Raw genomic sequence first — 25,489 nt, forward strand, 5'->3', positions numbered from 1 at the left:
AAGTATCTACACAGATATCTGTGTAAACTTGCAAATATCTACACAGCTATCTGTGTAAAGATCGAAATGTCTACAGCGCAATCTGTGCAAAGATGGAAATATCTACACCGCTATCTCTGTAAACATGGAAATATCTACACCGCTATCTGTATCAACATGGAAATATCTACTTCGCTATCTTTATAAACATGGAAATATCTACACTGCCATCTGTATACACATGGAAATGTCTACACAGCAATCTGAAGAAACATGGAAATATGTACACCGCTATCTGTATAAACATGGAAATAACTACACCGCTATTTTTATAAACTTGGAAATATCTACACCGCCTTCTGTATAAACATGGAAATATCTACACCGCTATCTGTATAAACATGGAAATACCAACACCGTTATCTGTATAAACATTGAAATATCTACACCGCTATCTGTATAAAGATGGAAATATCTACAACGCTATCTGTGTAAGCATGGAAATATCTACACACCTATCTGTGTAAACATGGAAATATCTACACCGCTATCTGTATAAACATGGAAATATCTACACCGCTATCTGTATAAACATGGAAATACCAAAACAGCTATCTGTATAAACATGGAAATATCTACAACGCTATCTGTATAAATACGGAAATATCCTCACCACTATCACTATAAACCTGGAAATACCTACAACGCTATCTGTATAAATACGGAAATATCCTCACCACTATGTCTATAAACATGGAAATACCTACACCGCCATATCTATACACATGGAAATAACTACACCGCCATCTCTATACACATGGAAATATCTACACCACTATCTCTATAAACATAGACATATCTACATTGCAATCTCTATAAACATGGAAATATCTACACCGCCATCTCTATAAACATGGAAATATCTACATCGCTATCTGTATAAATATGGAAATATCTCCACCGCTATCAGTATAAACATGGAAATATCTACACCGATATCTGTATAAACATGGAAATATCTACACCGCTATCTGTATAAACATGGAAATATCTACAACGCTATCTGTGTAAACATGGAAGTATCTACACAGATATCTGTGTAAACTTGCAAATATCTACACAGCTATCTGTGTAAAGATCGAAATGTCTACAGCGCAATCTGTGCAAAGATGGAAATATCTACACCGCTATCTCTGTAAACATGGAAATATCTACACCGCTATCTGTATCAACATGGAAATATCTACTTCGCTATCTTTATAAACATGGAAATATCTACACTGTTATCTCTATAAACATGGAAATATCTACACCACCATCTGTATAAACACGCAAATATCTACAGAGTCATCTGTACAAACATGGAAACATCCACACCAAAATATCTATAAACATGGAAATATCTACAGTTCCATCTGTATACCCGTGGAAATACCTACCCAGCCATCTGTGTAACCACGGAAATATCTACTCCGCTATCTCTATAAACATGGAAATACGTACAACGCTATCTCTATAAATATGGAAATACCTACGCTGCAATCTCTATAAACATGGAAATATCTACACAGCTATCTCTATAAACATGGAAATAGCTACACTGCTATCTGTATAAACATAGAAATAGCGACACCGTTATCTGTATAAACATGGAAATATCTACACCGCCCTCTGTAAAAACATGAAGATATCTACACAGTCATCTGTATAAACTTGGAAATATCTACACCTCCATCTGTATAAACATGGAAATATCTACACTGCCATCTGTATACACATGGATATATCTACACAGCCATCTGAAGAAACATGGAAATATGTACACCGCTATCTGTATAAACATGGAAATAACTACACCGCTATCTTTATAAACTTGGAAATATCTACACCGCCTTCTGTATAAACATGGAAATATCTACACCGCTATCTGTATAAACATGGAAATACCAACACCGTTATCTGTATAAACATTGAAATATCTACACCGCTATCTGTATAAAGATGGAAATATCTACAACGCTATCTGTGTAAACATGGAAATATCTACACACCTATCTGTGTAAACATGGAAATATCTACACCGCTATCTGTATAAACATGGAAATATCTACACCGCTATCTGTATAAACATGGAAATAACAAAACGGCTATCTGTATAAACATGGAAATATCTACAACGCTATCTGTATAAATACGGAAATATCCTCACCACTATCACTATAAACCTGGAAATGCCTACAACGCTATCTGTATAAATACGGAAATATCCTCACCACTATCTCTATAAACATGGAAATACCTACACCGCCATATCTATACACATGGAAATAACTACACCGCCATCTCTATACACATGGAAATATCTACACCACTATCTCTATAAACATAGACATATCTACATTGCAATCTCTATAAACATGGAAATATCTACACCTCCATCTCTATAAACATGGAAATATCTACATCGCTATCTGTATAAGTATGGAAATATCTCCACCGCTATCAGTATAAACATGGAAATATCTACACCGAAATCTGTATAAACATGGAAATATCTACACCGCTATCTGTATAAACATGGAAATATCTACAACGCTATCTGTGTAAACATGGAAGTATCTACACAGATATCTGTGTAAACTTGCAAATAACTACACAGCTATCTGTGTAAAGATCGAAATGTCTACAGCGCAATCTGTGCAAAGATGGAAATATCTACACCGCTATCTCTGTAAACATGGAAATATCTACACCGCTATCTGTATCAACATGGAAATATCTACTTCGCTATCTTTATAAACATGGAAATATCTACACTGTTATCTCTATAAACATGGAAATATCTACACCACCATCTGTATAAACATGCAAATATCTACAGAGTCATCTGTATAAACATGGAAACATCTACACCACCATATCTATAAACATGGAAATATCTACAGTGCCATCTGTATACCCTTGGAAATACCTACCCAGCCATCTGTGTAACGACGGAAATAACTACTCCGCTATCTCTATAAATATGGAAATACGTACAACGCTATCTCTATAAATATGGAAATATCTACACTGCAATCTCTATAAACATGGAAATATCTACACCGCCATCACTATAAACATGGAAATATCTACATCGCTATCTGTATTAACATGGAAATAGCTCCACCGCTATCAGTAAAAACACTGAAATATCTACACCGCTATCTGTATAAACATGGAAATATGTACAACGCTATCTGTATAAACATGGAACTATCTACACCGCTATCTGTATAAACATGGAAATATCTACACAGCTATCTCTATAAACATGGAAATAGCTACACTGCTATCTGTATAAACATAGAAATAGCGACACCGTTATCTGTATAAACATAGAAATATCGACACCGTTATCTGTATAAACATGGAAATATCTACACCGCCCTCTGTAAAAACATGAAGATATCTACAGAGTCATCTGTATAAACTTGGAAATATCTACACCTCCATCTGTATAAACATGGAAATATCTACATCGCTATCTGTATTAACATGGAAATAGCTCCACCGCTATCAGTAAAAACACTGAAATATCTACACCGCTATCTGTATAAACATGGAAATATGTACAACGCTATCTGTATAAACATGGAACTATCTACACCGCTATCTGTATAAACATGGAAATATCTACACAGCTATCTCTATAAACATGGAAATAACTACACTGCTATCTGTATAAACATAGAAATAGCGACACCGTTATCTGTATAAACATAGAAATATCGACACCGTTATCTGTATAAACATGGAAATATCTACACCGCCCTCTGTAAAAACATGAAGATATCTACACAGTCATCTGTATAAACTTGGAAATATCTACACCTCCATCTGTATACACATGGAAATATCTACACAGCCATCTGAAGAAACATGGAAATATGTACACCGCTATCTGTATAAACATGGAAATAACTACACCGCTATCTTTATAAACTTGGAAATATCTACACCGCCTTCTGTATAAACATGGCAATATCTACACCGCTATCTGTATAAACATGGAAATACCAACACCGTTATCTGTATAAACATTGAAATATCTACACCGGTATCTGTATAAAGATGGAAATATCTACAACGCTATATGTGTAAACATGGAAATATCTACACACCTATCTGTGTAAACATGGAAATATCTACACCGCTATCTTTATAAACATGGAAATACCAAAACGGCTATCTGTATAAACATGGAAATATCTACAACGCTATCTGTATAAATACGGAAATATCCTCACCACTATCACTATAAACCTGGAAATGCCTACAACGCTATCTGTATAAATACGGAAATATCCTCACCACTATCTCTATAAACATGGAAATACCTACACCGCCATATCTATACACATGGAAATACCTACACCGCCATCTCTATACACATGGAAATATCTACACCACTATCTCTATAAACATAGACATATCTACATTGCAATCTCTATAAACATGGAAATATATACACCGCCATCTCTATAAACATGGAAATATCTACATCGCTATCTGTATAAATATGGAAATATCTCCACCGCTATCAGTATAAACATGGAAATATCTACACCGATATCTGTATAAACATGGAAATATCTACACCGCTATCTGTATAAACATGGAAATATCTACAACGCTATCTGTGTAAACATGGAAGTATCTACACAGATATCTGTGTAAACTTGCAAATATCTACACAGCTATCTGTGTAAAGATCGAAATGTCTACAGCGCAATCTGTGCAAAGATGGAAATATCTACACCGCTATCTCTGTAAACATGGAAATATCTACACCGCTATCTGTATCAACATGGAAATATCTACTTCGCTATCTTTATAAACATGGAAATATCTACACTGTTATCTCTATAAACATGGAAATATCTACACCACCATCTGTATAAACATGCAAATATCTACAGAGTCATCTGTATAAACATGGAAATATCTACACCACCATATCTATAAACATGGAAATATCTACAGTGCCATCTGTATAACCGTGGAAATACCTACCCAGCCATCTGTGTAACCACGGAAATATCTACTCCGCTATCTCTATAAACATGGAAATACGTACAACGCTATCTCTATAAATATGGAAATATCTACACTGCAATCTCTATAAACATGGAAATATCTACAACGCCATCACTATAAACATGGAAATGTCTACATTGCTATCTGTATTAACATGGAAATAGCTCCACCGCTATCAGTATAAACACTGAAATATCTACACCGCTATCTGTATAAACATGGAAATATGTACAACGCTATCTGTATAAACATGGAAATATCTACTCCGCTATCTGTATAAACATGGAAATATCTACACAGCTATCTCTATAAACATGGATATAGCTACACTGCTATCTGTATAAACATAGAAATAGCGACACCGTTATCTGTATAAACATGGAAATATCTACACCGCCCTCTGTAAAAACATGAAGATATCTACACAGTCATCTGTATAAACTTGGAAATATCTACACCTCCATCTGTGTAAACATGGAAATATCTACACTGCCATCTGTATACACATGGAAATATCTACACAGCCATCTGAAGAAACATGGAAGTATGTACACCGCTATCTGTATAAACATGGAAATAACTACACCGCTATCTTTATAAACTTGGAAATATCTACACCGCCTTCTGTATAAACATGGAAATATCTACACCGCTATCTGTATAAACATGGAAATACCAACACACTTATCTGTATAAACATTGAAATATCTACACCGCTATCTGTATAAAGATGGAAATATCTACAACGCTATCTGTGTAAACATGGAAATATCTACACACCTATCTGTGTAAACATGGAAATATCTACACCGCTATCTTTATAAACATGGAAATACCAAAACGGCTATCTGTATAAACATGGAAATATCTACAACGCTATCTGTATAAATACGGAAATATCCTCACCACTATCACTATAAACCTGGAAATGCCTACAACGCTATCTGTATAAATACGGAAATATCCTCACCACTATCTCTATAAACATGGAAATACCTACACCGCCATATCTATACACATGGAAATACCTACACCGCCATCTCTATACACATGGAAATATCTACACCACTATCTCTATAAACATAGACATATCTACATTGCAATCTCTATAAACATGGAAATATATACACCGCCATCTCTATAAACATGGAAATATCTACATCGCTATCTGTATAAATATGGAAATATCTCCACCGCTATCAGTATAAACATGGAAATATCTACACCGATATCTGTATAAACATGGAAATATCTACACCGCTATCTGTATAAACATGGAAATATCTACAACGCTATCTGTGTAAACATGGAAGTATCTACACAGATATCTGTGTAAACTTGCAAATATCTACACAGCTATCTGTGTAAAGATCGAAATGTCTACAGCGCAATCTGTGCAAAGATGGAAATATCTACACCGCTATCTCTGTAAACATGGAAATATCTACACCGCTATCTGTATCAACATGGAAATATCTACTTCGCTATCTTTATAAACATGGAAATATCTACACTGTTATCTCTATAAACATGGAAATATCTACACCACCATCTGTATAAACATGCAAATATCTACAGAGTCATCTGTATAAACATGGAAATATCTACACCACCATATCTATAAACATGGAAATATCTACAGTGCCATCTGTATAACCGTGGAAATACCTACCCAGCCATCTGTGTAACCACGGAAATATCTACTCCGCTATCTCTATAAACATGGAAATACGTACAACGCTATCTCTATAAATATGGAAATATCTACACTGCAATCTCTATAAACATGGAAATATCTACAACGCCATCACTATAAACATGGAAATGTCTACATTGCTATCTGTATTAACATAGAAATAGCTCCACCGCTATCAGTATAAACACTGAAATATCTACACCGCTATCTGTATAAACATGGAAATATGTACAACGCTATCTGTATAAACATGGAAATATCTACTCCGCTATCTGTATAAACATGGAAATATCTACACAGCTATCTCTATAAACATGGATATAGCTACACTGCTATCTGTATAAACATGGAAATATCTACACCGCCCTCTGTAAAAACATGAAGATATCTACACAGTCATCTGTTTAAACTTGGAAATATCTACACCTCCATCTGTGTAAACATGGAAATATCTACACTGCCATCTGTATACACATGGAAATATCTACACAGCCATCTGAAGAAACATGGAAATATGTACACCGCTATGTGTATAAACATGGAAATAACTACACCGCTATCTTTATAAACTTGGAAATATCTACACCGCCTTCTGTATAAACATGGAAATATCTACACCGCTATCTGTATAAACATGGAAATACCAACACCCTTATCTGTATAAACATTGAAATATCTACACCGCTATCTGTATAAAGATGGAAATATCTACAACGCTATCTGTGTAAACATGGAAATATCTACACACCTATCTGTGTAAACATGGAAATATCTACACCGCTATCTGTATAAACATGGAAATATCTACACCGCTATCTGTATAAACATGGAAATACCAAAACGGCTATCTGTATAAACATGGAAATATCTACAACGCTATCTGTATAAATACGGAAATATCCTCACCACTATCACTATAAACCTGGAAATACCTACAACGCTATCTGTATAAATACGGAAATATCCTCACCACTATCTCTATAAACATGGAAATACCTACACCGCCATATCTACACACATGGAAATAACTACACCGCCATCTCTATACACATGGAAATATCTACACAACTATCTCTATAAACATAGACATATCTACATGGCAATCTCTATAAACATGGAAATATCTACACCGCCATCTCTATAAACATGGAAATATCTACATCGCTATCTGTATAAATATGGAAATATCTCCACCGCTATCAGTATAAACATGGAAATATCTACACCGATATCTGTATAAACATGGAAATATCTACACCGCTATCTCTATAAACATGGAAATATCTACAACGCTATCTGTGTAAACATGGAAGTATCTACACAGATATCTGTGTAAACTTGCAAATATCTACACAGCTGTCTGTGTAAAGATCGAAATGTCTACAGCGCAATCTGTGCAAAGATGGAAATATCTACACCGCTATCTCTGTAAACATGGAAATATCTACACCGCTATCTGTATCAACATGGAAATATCTACTTCGCTATCTTTATAAACATGGAAATATCTACACTGTTATCTCTATAAACATGGAAATATCTACACCACCATCTGTATAAACATGCAAATATCTACAGAGTCATCTGTATAAACATGGAAACATCTACACCACCATATCTATAAACATGGAAATACCTACAGTGCCATCTGTATACCCGTGGAAATACCTACCCAGCCATCTGTGTAACCACGGAAATATCTACTCCGCTATCTCTATAAACATGGAAATACGTACAATGCTATCTCTATAAATATGGAAATACCTATGCTGCAATCTCTATAAACATGGAAATATCTACACCGCCATCACTATAAACATGGAAATATCTACATCGCTATCTGTATTAACATGGAAATAGCTCCACCGCTATCAGTAAAAACACTGAAATATCTACACCGCTATCTGTATAAATATGGAAATATGTACAACGCTATCTGTATAAACATGGAAATATCTACACCGCTATCTGTATAAACATGGAAATATCTACACAGCTATCTCTACAAACATGGAAATAGCTACACTGCTATCTGTATAAACATAGAAATAGCGACACCGTTATCTGTATAAACATGGAAATATCTACACCGCCCTCTGTAAAAACATGAAGATATCTACACAGTCATCTGTATAAACTTGGAAATATCTACACCTCCATCTTTATAAACATGGAAATATCTACACTGCCATCTGTATACACATGGAAATATCTACACAGCCATCTGAAGAAACATGGAAGTATGTACAACGCTATCTGTATAAACATGGAAATAACTACACCGCTATCTATATAAACTTGGAAATATCTACACCGCCTTCTGTATAAACATGGAAATATCTACACCGCTATCTGTATAAACATGGAAATACCAACACCCTTATCTGTATAAACATTGAAATATCTATACCGCTATCTGTATAAAGATGGAAATATCTACAACGCTATCTGTGTAAACATGGAAATATCTACACACCTATCTGTGTAAACATGGAAATATCTACACCGCTATCTGTATAAACATGGAAATATCTACACCGCTATCTGTATAAACATGGAAATACCAAAACGGCTATCTGTATAAACATGGAAATATCTACAACGCTATCTGCATAAATACGGAAATATCCTCACGACTATCACTATAAACCTGGAAATACCTACAACGCTATCTGTATAAATACGGAAATATCCTCACCACTATCTCTATAAACATGGAAATACCTACACCGCCATATCTATACACATGGAAATAACTACACCGCCATCTCTATACACATGGAAATATCTACACAACTATCTCTATAAACATAGACATATCTACATTGCAATCTCTATAAACATGGAAATATCTACACCGCCATCTCTATAAACATGGAAATATCTACATCGCTATCTGTATAAATATGGAAATATCTCCACCGCTATCAGTATAAACATGGAAATATCTACACCGAAATCTGTATAAACATGGAAATATCTACACCACTATCTGTATAAACATGGAAATATCTACAACGCTATCTGTGTAAACATGGAAGTATCTACACAGATATCTGTGTAAACTTGCAAATAACTACACAGCTATCTGTGTAAAGATCGAAATGTCTACAGCGCAATCTGTGCAAAGATGGAAATATCTACACCGCTATCTCTGTAAACATGGAAATATCTACACCGCTATCTGTATCAACATGGAAATATCTACTTCGCTATCTTTATAAACATGGAAATATCTACACTGTTATCTCTATAAACATGGAAATATCTACACCACCATCTGTATAAACATGCAAATATCTACAGAGTCATCTGTATAAACATGGAAACATCTACACCACCATATCTATAAACATGGAAATATCTACAGTGCCATCTGTATACCCGTGGAAATACCTACCCAGCCATCTGTGTAACGACGGAAATATCTACTCCGCTATCTCTATAAACATGGAAATACGTACAACGCTATCTCTATAAATATGGAAATATCTACACTGCAATCTCTATAAACATGGAAATATCTACACCGCCATCACTATAAACATGGAAATATCTACATCGCTATCTGTATTAACATGGAAATAGCTCCACCGCTATCAGTAAAAACACTGAAATATCTACACCGCTATCTGTATAAACATGGAAATATGTACAACGCTATCTGTATAAACATGGAACTATCTACACCGCTATCTGTATAAACATGGAAATATCTACACAGCTATCTCTATAAACATGGAAATAGCTACACTGCTATCTGTATAAACATAGAAATATCGACACCGTTATCTGTATAAACATGGAAATATCTACACCGCCCTCTGTAAAAACATGAAGATATCTACACAGTCATCTGTATAAACTTGGAAATATCTACACCTCCATCTGTATACACATGGAAATATCTACACAGCCATCTGAAGAAACATGGAAATATGTACACCGCTATCTGTATAAACATGGAAATAACTACACCGCTATCTTTATAAACTTGGAAATATCTACACCGCCTTCTGTATAAACATGGCAATATCTACACCGCTATCTGTATAAACATGGAAATACCAACACCGTTATCTGTATAAACATTGAAATATCTACACCGGTATCTGTATAAAGATGGAAATATCTACAACGCTATCTGTGTAAACATGGAAATATCTACACACCTATCTGTGTAAACATGGAAATATCTACACCGCTATCTGTATAAACATGGAAATATCTACACCGCTATCTGTATAAACATGGAAATACCAAAACGGCTATCTGTATAAACATGGAAATATCTACAACGCTATCTGTATAAATACGGAAATATCCTCACCACTATCACTATAAACCTGGAAATACCTACAACGCTATCTGTATAAATACGGAAATATCCTCACCACTATCTCTATAAACATGGAAATACCTACACCGCCATATCTACACACATGGAAATAACTACACCGCCATCTCTATACACATGGAAATATCTACACAACTATCTCTATAAACATAGACATATCTACATGGCAATCTCTATAAACATGGAAATATCTACACCGCCATCTCTATAAACATGGAAATATCTACATCGCTATCTGTATAAATATGGAAATATCTCCACCGCTATCAGTATAAACATGGAAATATCTACACCGATATCTGTATAAACATGGAAATATCTACACCGCTATCTGTATAAACATGGAAATATCTACAACGCTATCTGTGTAAACATGGAAGTATCTACACAGATATCTGTGTAAACTTGCAAATATCTACACAGCTATCTGTGTAAAGATCGAAATGTCTACAGCGCAATCTGTGCAAAGATGGAAATATCTACACCGCTATCTCTGTAAACATGGAAATATCTACACTGTTATCTCTATAAACATGGAAATATCTACACCACCATCTGTATAAACATGCAAATATCTACAGAGTCATCTGTATAAACATGGAAACATCTACACCACCATATCTATAAACATGGAAATACCTACAGTGCCATCTGTATACCCGTGGAAATACCTACCCAGCCATCTGTGTAACCACGGAAATATCTACTCCGCTATCTCTATAAACATGGAAATACGTACAACGCTATCTCTATAAATATGGAAATACCTACGCTGCAATCTCTATAAACATGGAAATATCTACACCGCCATCACTATAAACATGGAAATATCTACATCGCTATCTCTATTAACATGGAAATAGCTCCACCGCTATCAGTAAAAACACTGAAATATCTACACCGCTATCTGTATAAACATGGAAATAACTACACCGCTATCTTTATAAACTTGGAAATATCTACACCGCCTTCTGTATAAACATGGAAATATCTACACCGCTATCTGTATAAACATGGAAATACCAACACCGTTATCTGTATAAACATTGAAATATCTACACCGCTATCTGTATAAAGATGGAAATATCTACAACGCTATCTGTGTAAACATGGAAATATCTACACACCTATCTGTGTAAACATGGAAATATCTACACCGCTATCTGTATAAACATGGAAATATCTTCACCGCTATCTGTATAAACATGGAAATACCAAAACGGCTATCTGTATAAACATGGAAATATCTACAACGCTATCTGTATAAATACGGAAATATCCTCACCACTATCACTATAAACCTGGAAATGCCTACAACGCTATCTGTATAAATACGGAAATATCCTCACCACTATCGCTATAAACATGGAAATACCTACACCGCCATATCTATACACATGGAAATACCTACACCGCCATCTCTATACACATGGAAATAACTACACCACTATCTCTATAAACATAGACATATCTACATTGCAATCTCTATAAACATGGAAATATCTACACCGCCATCTCTATAAACATGGAAATATCTACATCGCTATCTGTATAAATATGGAAATATCTCCACCACTATCAGTATAAACATGGAAATATCTACACTGATATCTGTATAAACTTGGAAATATCTACACCGCTATCTGTATAAACATGGAAATATCTACAACGCTATCTGTGTAAACATGGAAGTATCTACACAGATATCTGTGTAAACTTGCAAATATCTACACAGCTATCTGTGTAAAGATCGAAATGTCTACAGCGCAATCTGTGCAAAGATGGAAATATCTACACCGCTATCTCTGTAAACATGGAAATATCTACACCGCTATCTGTATCAACATGGAAATATCTACTTCGCTATCTTTATAAACATGGAAATATCTACACTGTTATCTCTATAAACATGGAAATATGTACACCACCATCTGTATAAACATGCAAATATCTACAGAGTCATCTGTATAAACATGGAAACATCTACACCACCATATCTATAAACATGGAAATACCTACAGTGCCATCTGTATACCCGTGGAAATACCTACCCAGCCATCTGTGTAACCACGGAAATATCTACTCCGCTATCTCTATAAACATGGAAATACGTACAACGCTATCTCTATAAATATGGAAATACCTACGCTGCAATCTCTATAAACATGGAAATATCTACACCGCCATCACTATAAACATGGAAATATCTACATCGCTATCTGTATTAACATGGAAATAGCTCCACCGCTATCAGTAAAAACACTGAAATATCTACACCGCTATCTGTATAAACATGGAAATATGTACAACGCTATCTGTATAAACATGGAAATATCTACACCGCTATCTGTATAAACATGGAAATATCTACACAGCTATCTCTATAAACATGGAAATAGCTACACTGCTATCTGTATAAACATAGAAATAGCGACACCGTTATCTGAATAAACATGTAAATATCTACACCGCCCTCTGTAAAAACATGAAGATATCTACACAGTCATCTGTATAAACTTGGAAATATCTACACCTCCATCTGTATAAACATGGAAATATCTACACTGCCATCTGTATACACATGGAAATATCTACACAGCCATCTGAAGAAACATGGAAATATGTACACCGCTATCTGTATAAACATGGAAATAACTACAGCACTATCTTTATAAACTTGGAAATATCTACACCACCTTCTGTATAAACATGGAAATATCTACAACGCTATCTGTATAAACATGGAAATACCAACACCGTTATCTGTATAAACATTGAAATATCTACACCGCTATCTGTATAAAGATGGAAATATCTACAACGCTATCTGTGTAAACATGGAAAAATCTACACACCTATCTGTGTAAACATGGAAATATCTACACCGCTATCTGTATAAACATGGAAATATCTACACCGCTATCTGTATAAACATGGAAATACCAACACCGTTATCTGTATAAACATTGAAATATCTACACCGGTATCTGTATAAAGATGGAAATATCTACAACGCTATCTGTGTAAACATGGAAATATCTACACACCTATCTGTGTAAACATGGAAATATCTACACCGCTATCTGTATAAACATGGAAATATCTACACCGCTATCTGTATAAACATGGAAATACCAAAACGGCTATCTGTATAAACATGGAAATATCTACAACGCTATCTGTATAAATACGGAAATATCCTCACCACTATCACTATAAACCTGGAAATACCTACAACGCTATCTGTATAAATACGGAAATATCCTCACCACTATCTCTATAAACATGGAAATACCTACACCGCCATATCTACACACATGGAAATAACTACACCGCCATCTCTATACACATGGAAATATCTACACAACTATCTCTATAAACATAGACATATCTACATGGCAATCTCTATAAACATGGAAATATCTACACCGCCATCTCTATAAACATGGAAATATCTACATCGCTATCTGTATAAATATGGAAATATCTCCACCGCTATCAGTATAAACATGGAAATATCTACACCGATATCTGTATAAACATGGAAATATCTACACCGCTATCTGTATAAACATGGAAATATCTACAACGCTATCTGTGTAAACATGGAAGTATCTACACAGATATCTGTGTAAACTTGCAAATATCTACACAGCTATCTGTGTAAAGATCGAAATGTCTACAGCGCAATCTGTGCAAAGATGGAAATATCTACACCGCTATCTCTGTAAACATGGAAATATCTACACTGTTATCTCTATAAACATGGAAATATCTACACCACCATCTGTATAAACATGCAAATATCTACAGAGTCATCTGTATAAACATGGAAACATCTACACCACCATATCTATAAACATGGAAATACCTACAGTGCCATCTGTATACCCGTGGAAATACCTACCCAGCCATCTGTGTAACCACGGAAATATCTACTCCGCTATCTCTATAAACATGGAAATACGTACAACGCTATCTCTATAAATATGGAAATACCTACGCTGCAATCTCTATAAACATGGAAATATCTACACCGCCATCACTATAAACATGGAAATATCTACATCGCTATCTCTATTAACATGGAAATAGCTCCACCGCTATCAGTAAAAACACTGAAATATCTACACCGCTATCTGTATAAACATGGAAATATGTACAACGCTATCTGTATAAACATGGAAATATCTACACCGCTATCTGTATAAACATGGAAATATCTACACAGCTATCTCTACAAACATGGAAATAGCTACACTGCTACCTGTATAAACATAGAAATAGCGACACCGTTATCTGTATAAACATGGAAATATCTACACCGCCCTCTGTAAAAACATGAAGATATCTACACAGTCATCTGTATAAACTTGGAAATATCTACACCTCCATCTGTATAAACATGGAAATATCTACACTGCCATCTGTATACACATGGAAATATCTACACAGCCATCTGAAGAAACATGGAAATATGTACACCGCTATCTGTATAAACATGGAAATAACTACACCGCTATCTTTATAAACTTGGAAATATCTACACCGCCTTCTGTATAAACATGGAAATATCTACACCGCTATCTGTATAAACATGGAAATACCAACACCGTTATCTGTATAAACATTGAAATATCTACACCGCTATCTGTATAAAGATGGAAATATCTACAACGCTATCTGTGTAAACATGGAAATATCTACACACCTATCTGTGTAAACATGGAAATATCTACACCGCTATCTGTATAAACATGGAAATATCTTCACCGCTATCTGTATAAACATGGAAATACCAAAACGGCTATCTGTATAAACATGGAAATATCTACAACGCTATCTGTATAAATACGGAAATATCCTCACCACTATCACTATAAACCTGGAAATGCCTACAACGCTATCTGTATAAATACGGAAATATCCTCACCACTATCGCTATAAACATGGAAATACCTACACCGCCATATCTATACACATGGAAATACCTACACCGCCATCTCTATACACATGGAAATATCTACACCACTATCTCTATAAACATAGACATATCTACATTGCAATCTCTATAAACATGAAAATATCTACACCGCCATCTGTATAAACATGGAAATATCTACATCGCTATCTGTATAAATATGGAAATATCTCCACCACTATCAGTATAAACATGGAAATATCTACACTGATATCTGTATAAACATGGAAATATCTACACCGCTATCTGTATAAACATGGAAATATCTACAACGCTATCTGTGTAAACATGGAAGTATCTACACAGATATCTGTGTAAACTTGCAAATATCTACACAGCTATCTGTGTAAAGATCGAAATGTCTACAGCGCAATCTGTGCAAAGATGGAAATATCTACACCGCTATCTCTGTAAACATGGAAATATCTACACCGCTATCTGTATCAACATGGAAATATCTACTTCGCTATCTTTATAAACATGGAAATATCTACACTGTTATCTCTATAAACATGGAAATATGTACACCACCATCTGTATAAACATGCAAATATCTACAGAGTCATCTGTATAAACATGGAAACATCTACACCACCATATCTATAAACATGGAAATACCTACAGTGCCATCTGTATACCCGTGGAAATACCTACCCAGCCATCTGTGTAACCACGGAAATATCTACTCCGCTATCTCTATAAACATGGAAATACGTACAACGCTATCTCTATAAATATGGAAATACCTACGCTGCAATCTCTATAAACATGGAAATATCTACACCGCCATCACTATAAACATGGAAATATCTACATCGCTATCTGTATTAACATGGAAATAGCTCCACCGCTATCAGTAAAAACACTGAAATATCTACACCGCTATCTGTATAAACATGGAAATATGTACAACGCTATCTGTATAAACATGGAAATATCTACACCGCTATCTGTATAAACATGGAAATATCTACACAGCTATCTCTATAAACATGGAAATAGCTACACTGCTATCTGTATAAACATAGAAATAGCGACACCGTTATCTGAATAAACATGTAAATATCTACACCGCCCTCTGTAAAAACATGAAGATATCTACACAGTCATCTGTATAAACTTGGAAATATCTACACCTCCATCTGTATAAACATGGAAATATCTACACTGCCATCTGTATACACATGGAAATATCTACACAGCCATCTGAAGAAACATGGAAATATGTACACCGCTATCTGTATAAACATGGAAATAACTACAGCACTATCTTTATAAACTTGGAAATATCTACACCACCTTCTGTATAAACATGGAAATATCTACAACGCTATCTGTATAAACATGGAAATACCAACACCGTTATCTGTATAAACATTGAAATATCTACACCGCTATCTGTATAAAGATGGAAATATCTACAACGCTATCTGTGTAAACATGGAAATATCTACACACCTATCTGTGTAAACATGGAAATATCTACACCGCTATCTGTATAAACATGGAAATATCTACACCGCTATCTGTATAAACATGGAAATACCAAAACGGCTATGTGTATAAACATGGAAATATCTACAACGTTATCTGTATAAATACGGAAATATCCTCACCACAATCACTATAAACCTGGAAATGCCTACAACGCTATCTGTATAAATATGGAAATATCCTCACCACTATCTCTATAAATATGGAAATACCTACACCGTCATATCTATACACATGGAAATACCTACACCGCCATCTCTATACACATGGAAATATCTACACCACTATCTGTATAAACATAGACATATCTACATTGCAATCTCTATAAACATGGAAATATCTACACCGCCATCTCTATAAACATGGAAATATCTACATCGCTATCTGTATAAATATGGAAATATCTCCACCGCTATCAGTATAAACATGGAAATATCTACACCGATATCTGTATAAACATGGAAATATCTACACCGATATCTGTATAAACATGGAAATATCTACAACGCTATCTGTGTAAACATGGAAGTATCTACAAAGATATCTGTGTAAACTTGCAAATATCTACACAGCTATCTGTGTAAAGATCGAAATGTCTACAGCGCAATCTGTGCAAAGATGGAAATATCTACACCGCTATCTCTGTAAACATGGAAATATCTACACCGCTATCTGTATCAACATGGAAATATCTACTTCGCTATCTTTATAAACATGGAAATATCTACACTGCCATCTGTATACACATGGAAATGTCTACACAGCAATCTGAAGAAACATGGAAATATGTACACCGCTATCTGTATAAACATGGAAATAACTACACCGCTATTTTTATAAACTTGGAAATATCTACACCGCCTTCTGTATAAACATGGAAATATCTACACCGCTATCTGTATAAACATGGAAATACCAACACCGTTATCTGTATAAACATTGAAATATCTACACCGCTATCTGTATAAAGATGGAAATATCTACAACGCTATCTGTGTAAGCATGGAAATATCTACACACCTTTCTGTGTAAACATGGAAATATCTACACCGCTATCTGTATAAACATGGAAATATCTACACCGCTATCGGTATAAACATGGAAATACCAAAACGGCTATCTGTATAAACATGGAAATATCTACAACGCTATCTGTATAAATACGGAAATATCCTCACCACTATATCTATAAACCTGGAAATACCTACACCGCCATATCTATACACATGGAAATAACTACACCGCCATCTCTATACACATGGAAATATCTACACAGCTATCTCTATAAACATAGAAATATCTACATTGCAATCTCTATAAACATGGAAATATCTACACGGCCATCTCTATAAACATGGAAATATCTACATCGCTATCTGTATAAATATGGAAATATCTCCACCGCTATCAGTATAAACATGGAAATATCTACACCGATATCTGTATAAACATGGAAATATCTAAACCGCTATCTGTATAAACATGGAGATATCTACAACGCTATCTGTGTAAACATGGAAGTATCTACACAGATATCTGTGTAAACTTGCAAATATCTACACAGCTATCTGTGTAAAGATCGAAATGTCTACAGCGCAATCAGTGCAAAGATGGAAATATCTACACCGCTATCTCTGTAAACATGGAAATATCTACACCGCTATCTGTATCAACATGGAAATATCTACTTCGCTATCTTTATAAACATGGAAATATCTACACTGTTATCTCTATAAACATGGAAATATCTACACCACCATCTGTATAAACACGCAAATATCTACAGAGTCATCTGTACAAACATGGAAACATCTACACCAAAATATCTATAAACATGGAAATATCTACAGTGCCATCTGTATACCCGTGGAAATACCTACCCAGCCATCTGTGTAACCACGGAAATATCTACTCCGCTATCTCTATAAACATGGAAATACGTACAACGCTATCTCTATAAATATGGAAATACCTACGCTGCAATCTCTATAAACATGGAAATATCTACACCGCCATCACTATAAACATGGAAATATCTACATCGCTATCTGTATTAACATGGAAATAGCTCCACCGCTATCAGTAAAAACACTGAAATATCTACACCGCTATCTGTATAAACATGGAAATATGTACAACGCTATCTGTATAAACATGGAAATATCTACACCGCTATCTGTATAAACATGGAAATATCTACACAGCTATCTCTATAAACATGGAAATAGCTACACTGCTATCTGTATAAACATAGAAATAGCGACACCGTTATCTGTATAAACATGGAAATATCTACACCGCCCTCTGTAAAAACATGAAGATATCTACACAGTCATCTGTATAAACTTGGAAATATCTACACCTCCATCTGTATAAACATGGAAATAATCTACACTGCCATCTGTATACACATGGAAATATCTACACAGCCATCTGAAGAAACATGGAAATATGTACACCGCTATCTGTATAAACATGGAAATAACTACAGCGCTATCTTTATAAACTTGGAAATATCTACACCACCTTCTGTATAAACATGGAAATATCTACACCGCTATCTGTATAAACATGGAAATACCAACACCGTTATCTGTATAAACATTGAAATATCTACACCGCTATCTGTATAAAGATGGAAATATCTACAACGCTATCTGTGTAAACATGGAAATATCTACACACCTATCTGTGTAAACATGGAAATATCTACACCGCTATCTGTATAAACATGGAAATATCTACACCGCTATCTGTATAAACATGGAAATACCAAAACGGCTATCTGTATAAACATGGAAATATCTACAACGCTATCTGTATAAATACGGAAATATCCTCACCACAATCACTATAAACCTGGAAATGCCTACAACGCTATCTGTATAAATACGGAAATATCCTCACCACTATCTCTATAAACATGGAAATACCTACACCGCCATATCTATACACATGGAAATACCTACACCGCCATCTCTATACACATGGAAATATCTACACCACTATCTCTATAAACATAGACATATCTACATTGCAATCTCTATAAACATGGAAATATCTACACCGCCATCTTTATAAACATGGAAATATCTACATCGCTATCTGTATAAATATGGAAATATCTCCACCGCTGTCAGTATAAACATGGAAATATCTACACCGATATCTGTATAAACATGGAAATATCTACACCGCTATCTGTATAAGCATGGAAATATCTACAACGCTATCTGTGTAAACATGGAAGTATCTACACAGATATCTGTGTAAACTTGCAAATATCTACACAGCTATCTGTGTAAAGATCGAAATGTCTACAGCGCAATCTGTGCAAAGATGGAAATATCTACACCGCTATCTCTGTAAACATGGAAATATCTACACCGCTATCTCTATCAACATGGAAATATCTACTTCGCTATCTTTATAAACATGGAAATATCTACACTGCCATCTGTATACACATGGAAATGTCTACACAGCAATCTGAAGAAACATGGAAATATGTACACCGCTATCTGTATAAACATGGAAATAACTACACCGCTATTTTTATAAACTTGGAAATATCTACACCGCCTTCTGTATAAACATGGAAATGTCTACACCGCTATCTGTATAAACATGGAAATACCAACACCGTTATCTGTATAAACATTGAAATATCTACACAGCTATCTGTGTAAAGATCGAAATGTCTACAGCGCAATCTGTGCAAAGATGGAAATATCTACACCGCTATCTCTGTAAACATGGAAATATCTACACCGCTATCTGTATCAACATGGAAATATCTACTTCGCTATCTTTATAAACATGGAAATATCTACACTGTTATCTCTATAAACATGGAAATATCTACACCACCATCTGTATAAACATGCAAATATCTACAGAGTCATCTGTATAAACTTGGAAACATCTACACCACCATATCTATAAACATGGAAATACCTACAGTGCCATCTGTATACCCGTGGAAATACCTACCCAGCCATCTGTGTAACCACGGAAATATCTACTCCGCTATCTCTATAAACATGGAAATACGTACAACGCTATCTCTATAAATATGGAAATACCTACGCTGCAATCTCTATAAACATGGAAATATCTACACCGCCATCACTATAAACATGGAAATATCTACATCGCTATCTCTATTAACATGGATATAGCTCCACCGCTATCAGTAAAAACACTGAAATATCTACACCGCTATCTGTATAAACATGGAAATATGTACAACGCTATCTGTATAAACATGGAAATATCTACACCGCTATCTGTATAAACATGGAAATATCTACACAGCTATCTCTACAAACATGGAAATAGCTACACTGCTACCTGTATAAACATAGAAATAGCGACACCGTTATCTGTATAAACATGGAAATATCTACACCGCCCTCTGTAAAAACATGAAGATATCTACACAGTCATCTGTATAAACTTGGAAATATCTACACCTCCATCTGTATAAACATGGAAATATCTACACTGCCATCTGTATACACATGGAAATATCTACACAGCCATCTGAAGAAACATGGAAATATGTACACCGCTATCTGTATAAACATGGAAATAACTACACCGCTATCTTTATAAACTTGGAAATATCTACACCGCCTTCTGTATAAACATGGAAATATCTACACCGCTATCTGTATAAACATGGAAATACCAACACCGTTATCTGTATAAACATTGAAATATCTACACCGCTATCTGTATAAAGATGGAAATATCTACAACGCTATCTGTGTAAACATGGAAATATCTACACACCTATCTGTGTAAACATGGAAATATCTACACCGCTATCTGTATAAACATGGAAATATCTTCACCGCTATCTGTATAAACATGGAAATACCAAAACGGCTATCTGTATAAACATGGAAATATCTACAACGCTATCTGTATAAATACGGAAATATCCTCACCACTATCTCTATAAACATGGAAATACCTACACCGCCATATCTATACACATGGAAATACCTACACCGCCATCTCTATACACATGGAAATATCTACACCACTATCTCTATAAACATAGACATATCTACATTGCAATCTCTATAAACATGGAAATATCTACACCGCCATCTTTATAAACATGGAAATATCTACATCGCTATCTGTATAAATATGGAAATATCTCCACCGCTGTCAGTATAAACATGGAAATATCTACACCGATATCTGTATAAACATGGAAATATCTACACCGCTATCTGTATAAGCATGGAAATATCTACAACGCTATCTGTGTAAACATGGAAGTATCTACACAGATATCTGTGTAAACTTGCAAATATCTACACAGCTATCTGTGTAAAGATCGAAATGTCTACAGCGCAATCTGTGCAAAGATGGAAATATCTACACCGCTATCTCTGTAAACATGGAAATATCTACACCGCTATCTCTATCAACATGGAAATATCTACTTCGCTATCTTTATAAACATGGAAATATCTACACTGCCATCTGTATACACATGGAAATGTCTACACAGCAATCTGAAGAAACATGGAAATATGTACACCGCTATCTGTATAAACATGGAAATAACTACACCGCTATTTTTATAAACTTGGAAATATCTACACCGCCTTCTGTATAAACATGGAAATGTCTACACCGCTATCTGTATAAACATGGAAATACCAACACCGTTATCTGTATAAACATTGAAATATCTACACAGCTATCTGTGTAAAGATCGAAATGTCTACAGCGCAATCTGTGCAAAGATGGAAATATCTACACCGCTATCTCTGTAAACATGGAAATATCTACACCGCTATCTGTATCAACATGGAAATATCTACTTCGCTATCTTTATAAACATGGAAATATCTACACTGTTATCTCTATAAACATGGAAATATCTACACCACCATCTGTATAAACATGCAAATATCTACAGAGTCATCTGTATAAACTTGGAAACATCTACACCACCATATCTATAAACATGGAAATACCTACAGTGCCATCTGTATACCCGTGGAAATACCTACCCAGCCATCTGTGTAACCACGGAAATATCTACTCCGCTATCTCTATAAACATGGAAATACGTACAACGCTATCTCTATAAATATGGAAATACCTACGCTGCAATCTCTATAAACATGGAAATATCTACACCGCCATCACTATAAACATGGAAATATCTACATCGCTATCTCTATTAACATGGATATAGCTCCACCGCTATCAGTAAAAACACTGAAATATCTACACCGCTATCTGTATAAACATGGAAATATGTACAACGCTATCTGTATAAACATGGAAATATCTACACCGCTATCTGTATAAACATGGAAATATCTACACAGCTATCTCTACAAACATGGAAATAGCTACACTGCTACCTGTATAAACATAGAAATAGCGACACCGTTATCTGTATAAACATGGAAATATCTACACCGCCCTCTGTAAAAACATGAAGATATCTACACAGTCATCTGTATAAACTTGGAAATATCTACACCTCCATCTGTATAAACATGGAAATATCTACACTGCCATCTGTATACACATGGAAATATCTACACAGCCATCTGAAGAAACATGGAAATATGTACACCGCTATCTGTATAAACATGGAAATAACTACACCGCTATCTTTATAAACTTGGAAATATCTACACCGCCTTCTGTATAAACATGGAAATATCTACACCGCTATCTGTATAAACATGGAAATACCAACACCGTTATCTGTATAAACATTGAAATATCTACACCGCTATCTGTATAAAGATGGAAATATCTACAACGCTATCTGTGTAAACATGGAAATATCTACACACCTATCTGTGTAAACATGGAAATATCTACACCGCTATCTGTATAAACATGGAAATATCTTCACCGCTATCTGTATAAACATGGAAATACCAAAACGGCTATCTGTATAAACATGGAAATATCTACAACGCTATCTGTATAAATACGGAAATATCCTCACCACTATCACTATAAACCTGGAAATGCCTACAACGCTATATGTATAAATACGGAAATATCCTCACCACTATCGCTATAAACATGGAAATACCTACACCGCCATATCTATACACATGGAAATACCTACACCGCCATCTCTATACACATGGAAATATCTACACCACTATCTCTATAAACATAGACATATCTACATTGCAATCTCTATAAACATGGAAATATCTACACCGCCATCTCTATAAACATGGAAATATCTACATCGCTATCTGTATAAATATGGAAATATCTCCACCGCTATCAGTATAAACATGGAAATATCTACACTGATATCTGTATAAACATGGAAATATCTACACCGCTATCTGTATAAACATGGAAATATATACAACGCTATCTGTGTAAACATGGAAGTATCTACACAGATATCTGTGTAAACTTGCAAATATCTACACAGCTATCTGTGTAAAGATCGAAATGTCTACAGCGCAATCTGTGCAAAGATGGAAATATCTACACCGCTATCTCTGTAAACATGGAAATATCTACACCGCTATCTGTATCAACATGGAAATATCTACTTCGCTATCTTTATAAACATGGAAATATCTACACTGTTATCTCTATAAACATGGAAATATGTACACCACCATCTGTATAAACATGCAAATATCTACAGAGTCATCTGTATAAACATGGAAACATCTACACCACCATATCTATAAACATGGAAATACCTACAGTGCCATCTGTATACCCGTGGAAATACCTACCCAGCCATCTGTGTAACCACGGAAATATCTACTCCGCTATCTCTATAAACATGGAAATACGTACAACGCTATCTCTATAAATATGGAAATACCTACGCAGCAATCTCTATAAACATGGAAATATCTACACCGCC

This window comes from Pan troglodytes, chromosome 6, assembly GCF_028858775.2.
Source record: "Pan troglodytes isolate AG18354 chromosome 6, NHGRI_mPanTro3-v2.0_pri, whole genome shotgun sequence".
Classification (NCBI taxonomy): domain Eukaryota; kingdom Metazoa; phylum Chordata; class Mammalia; order Primates; family Hominidae; genus Pan; species Pan troglodytes.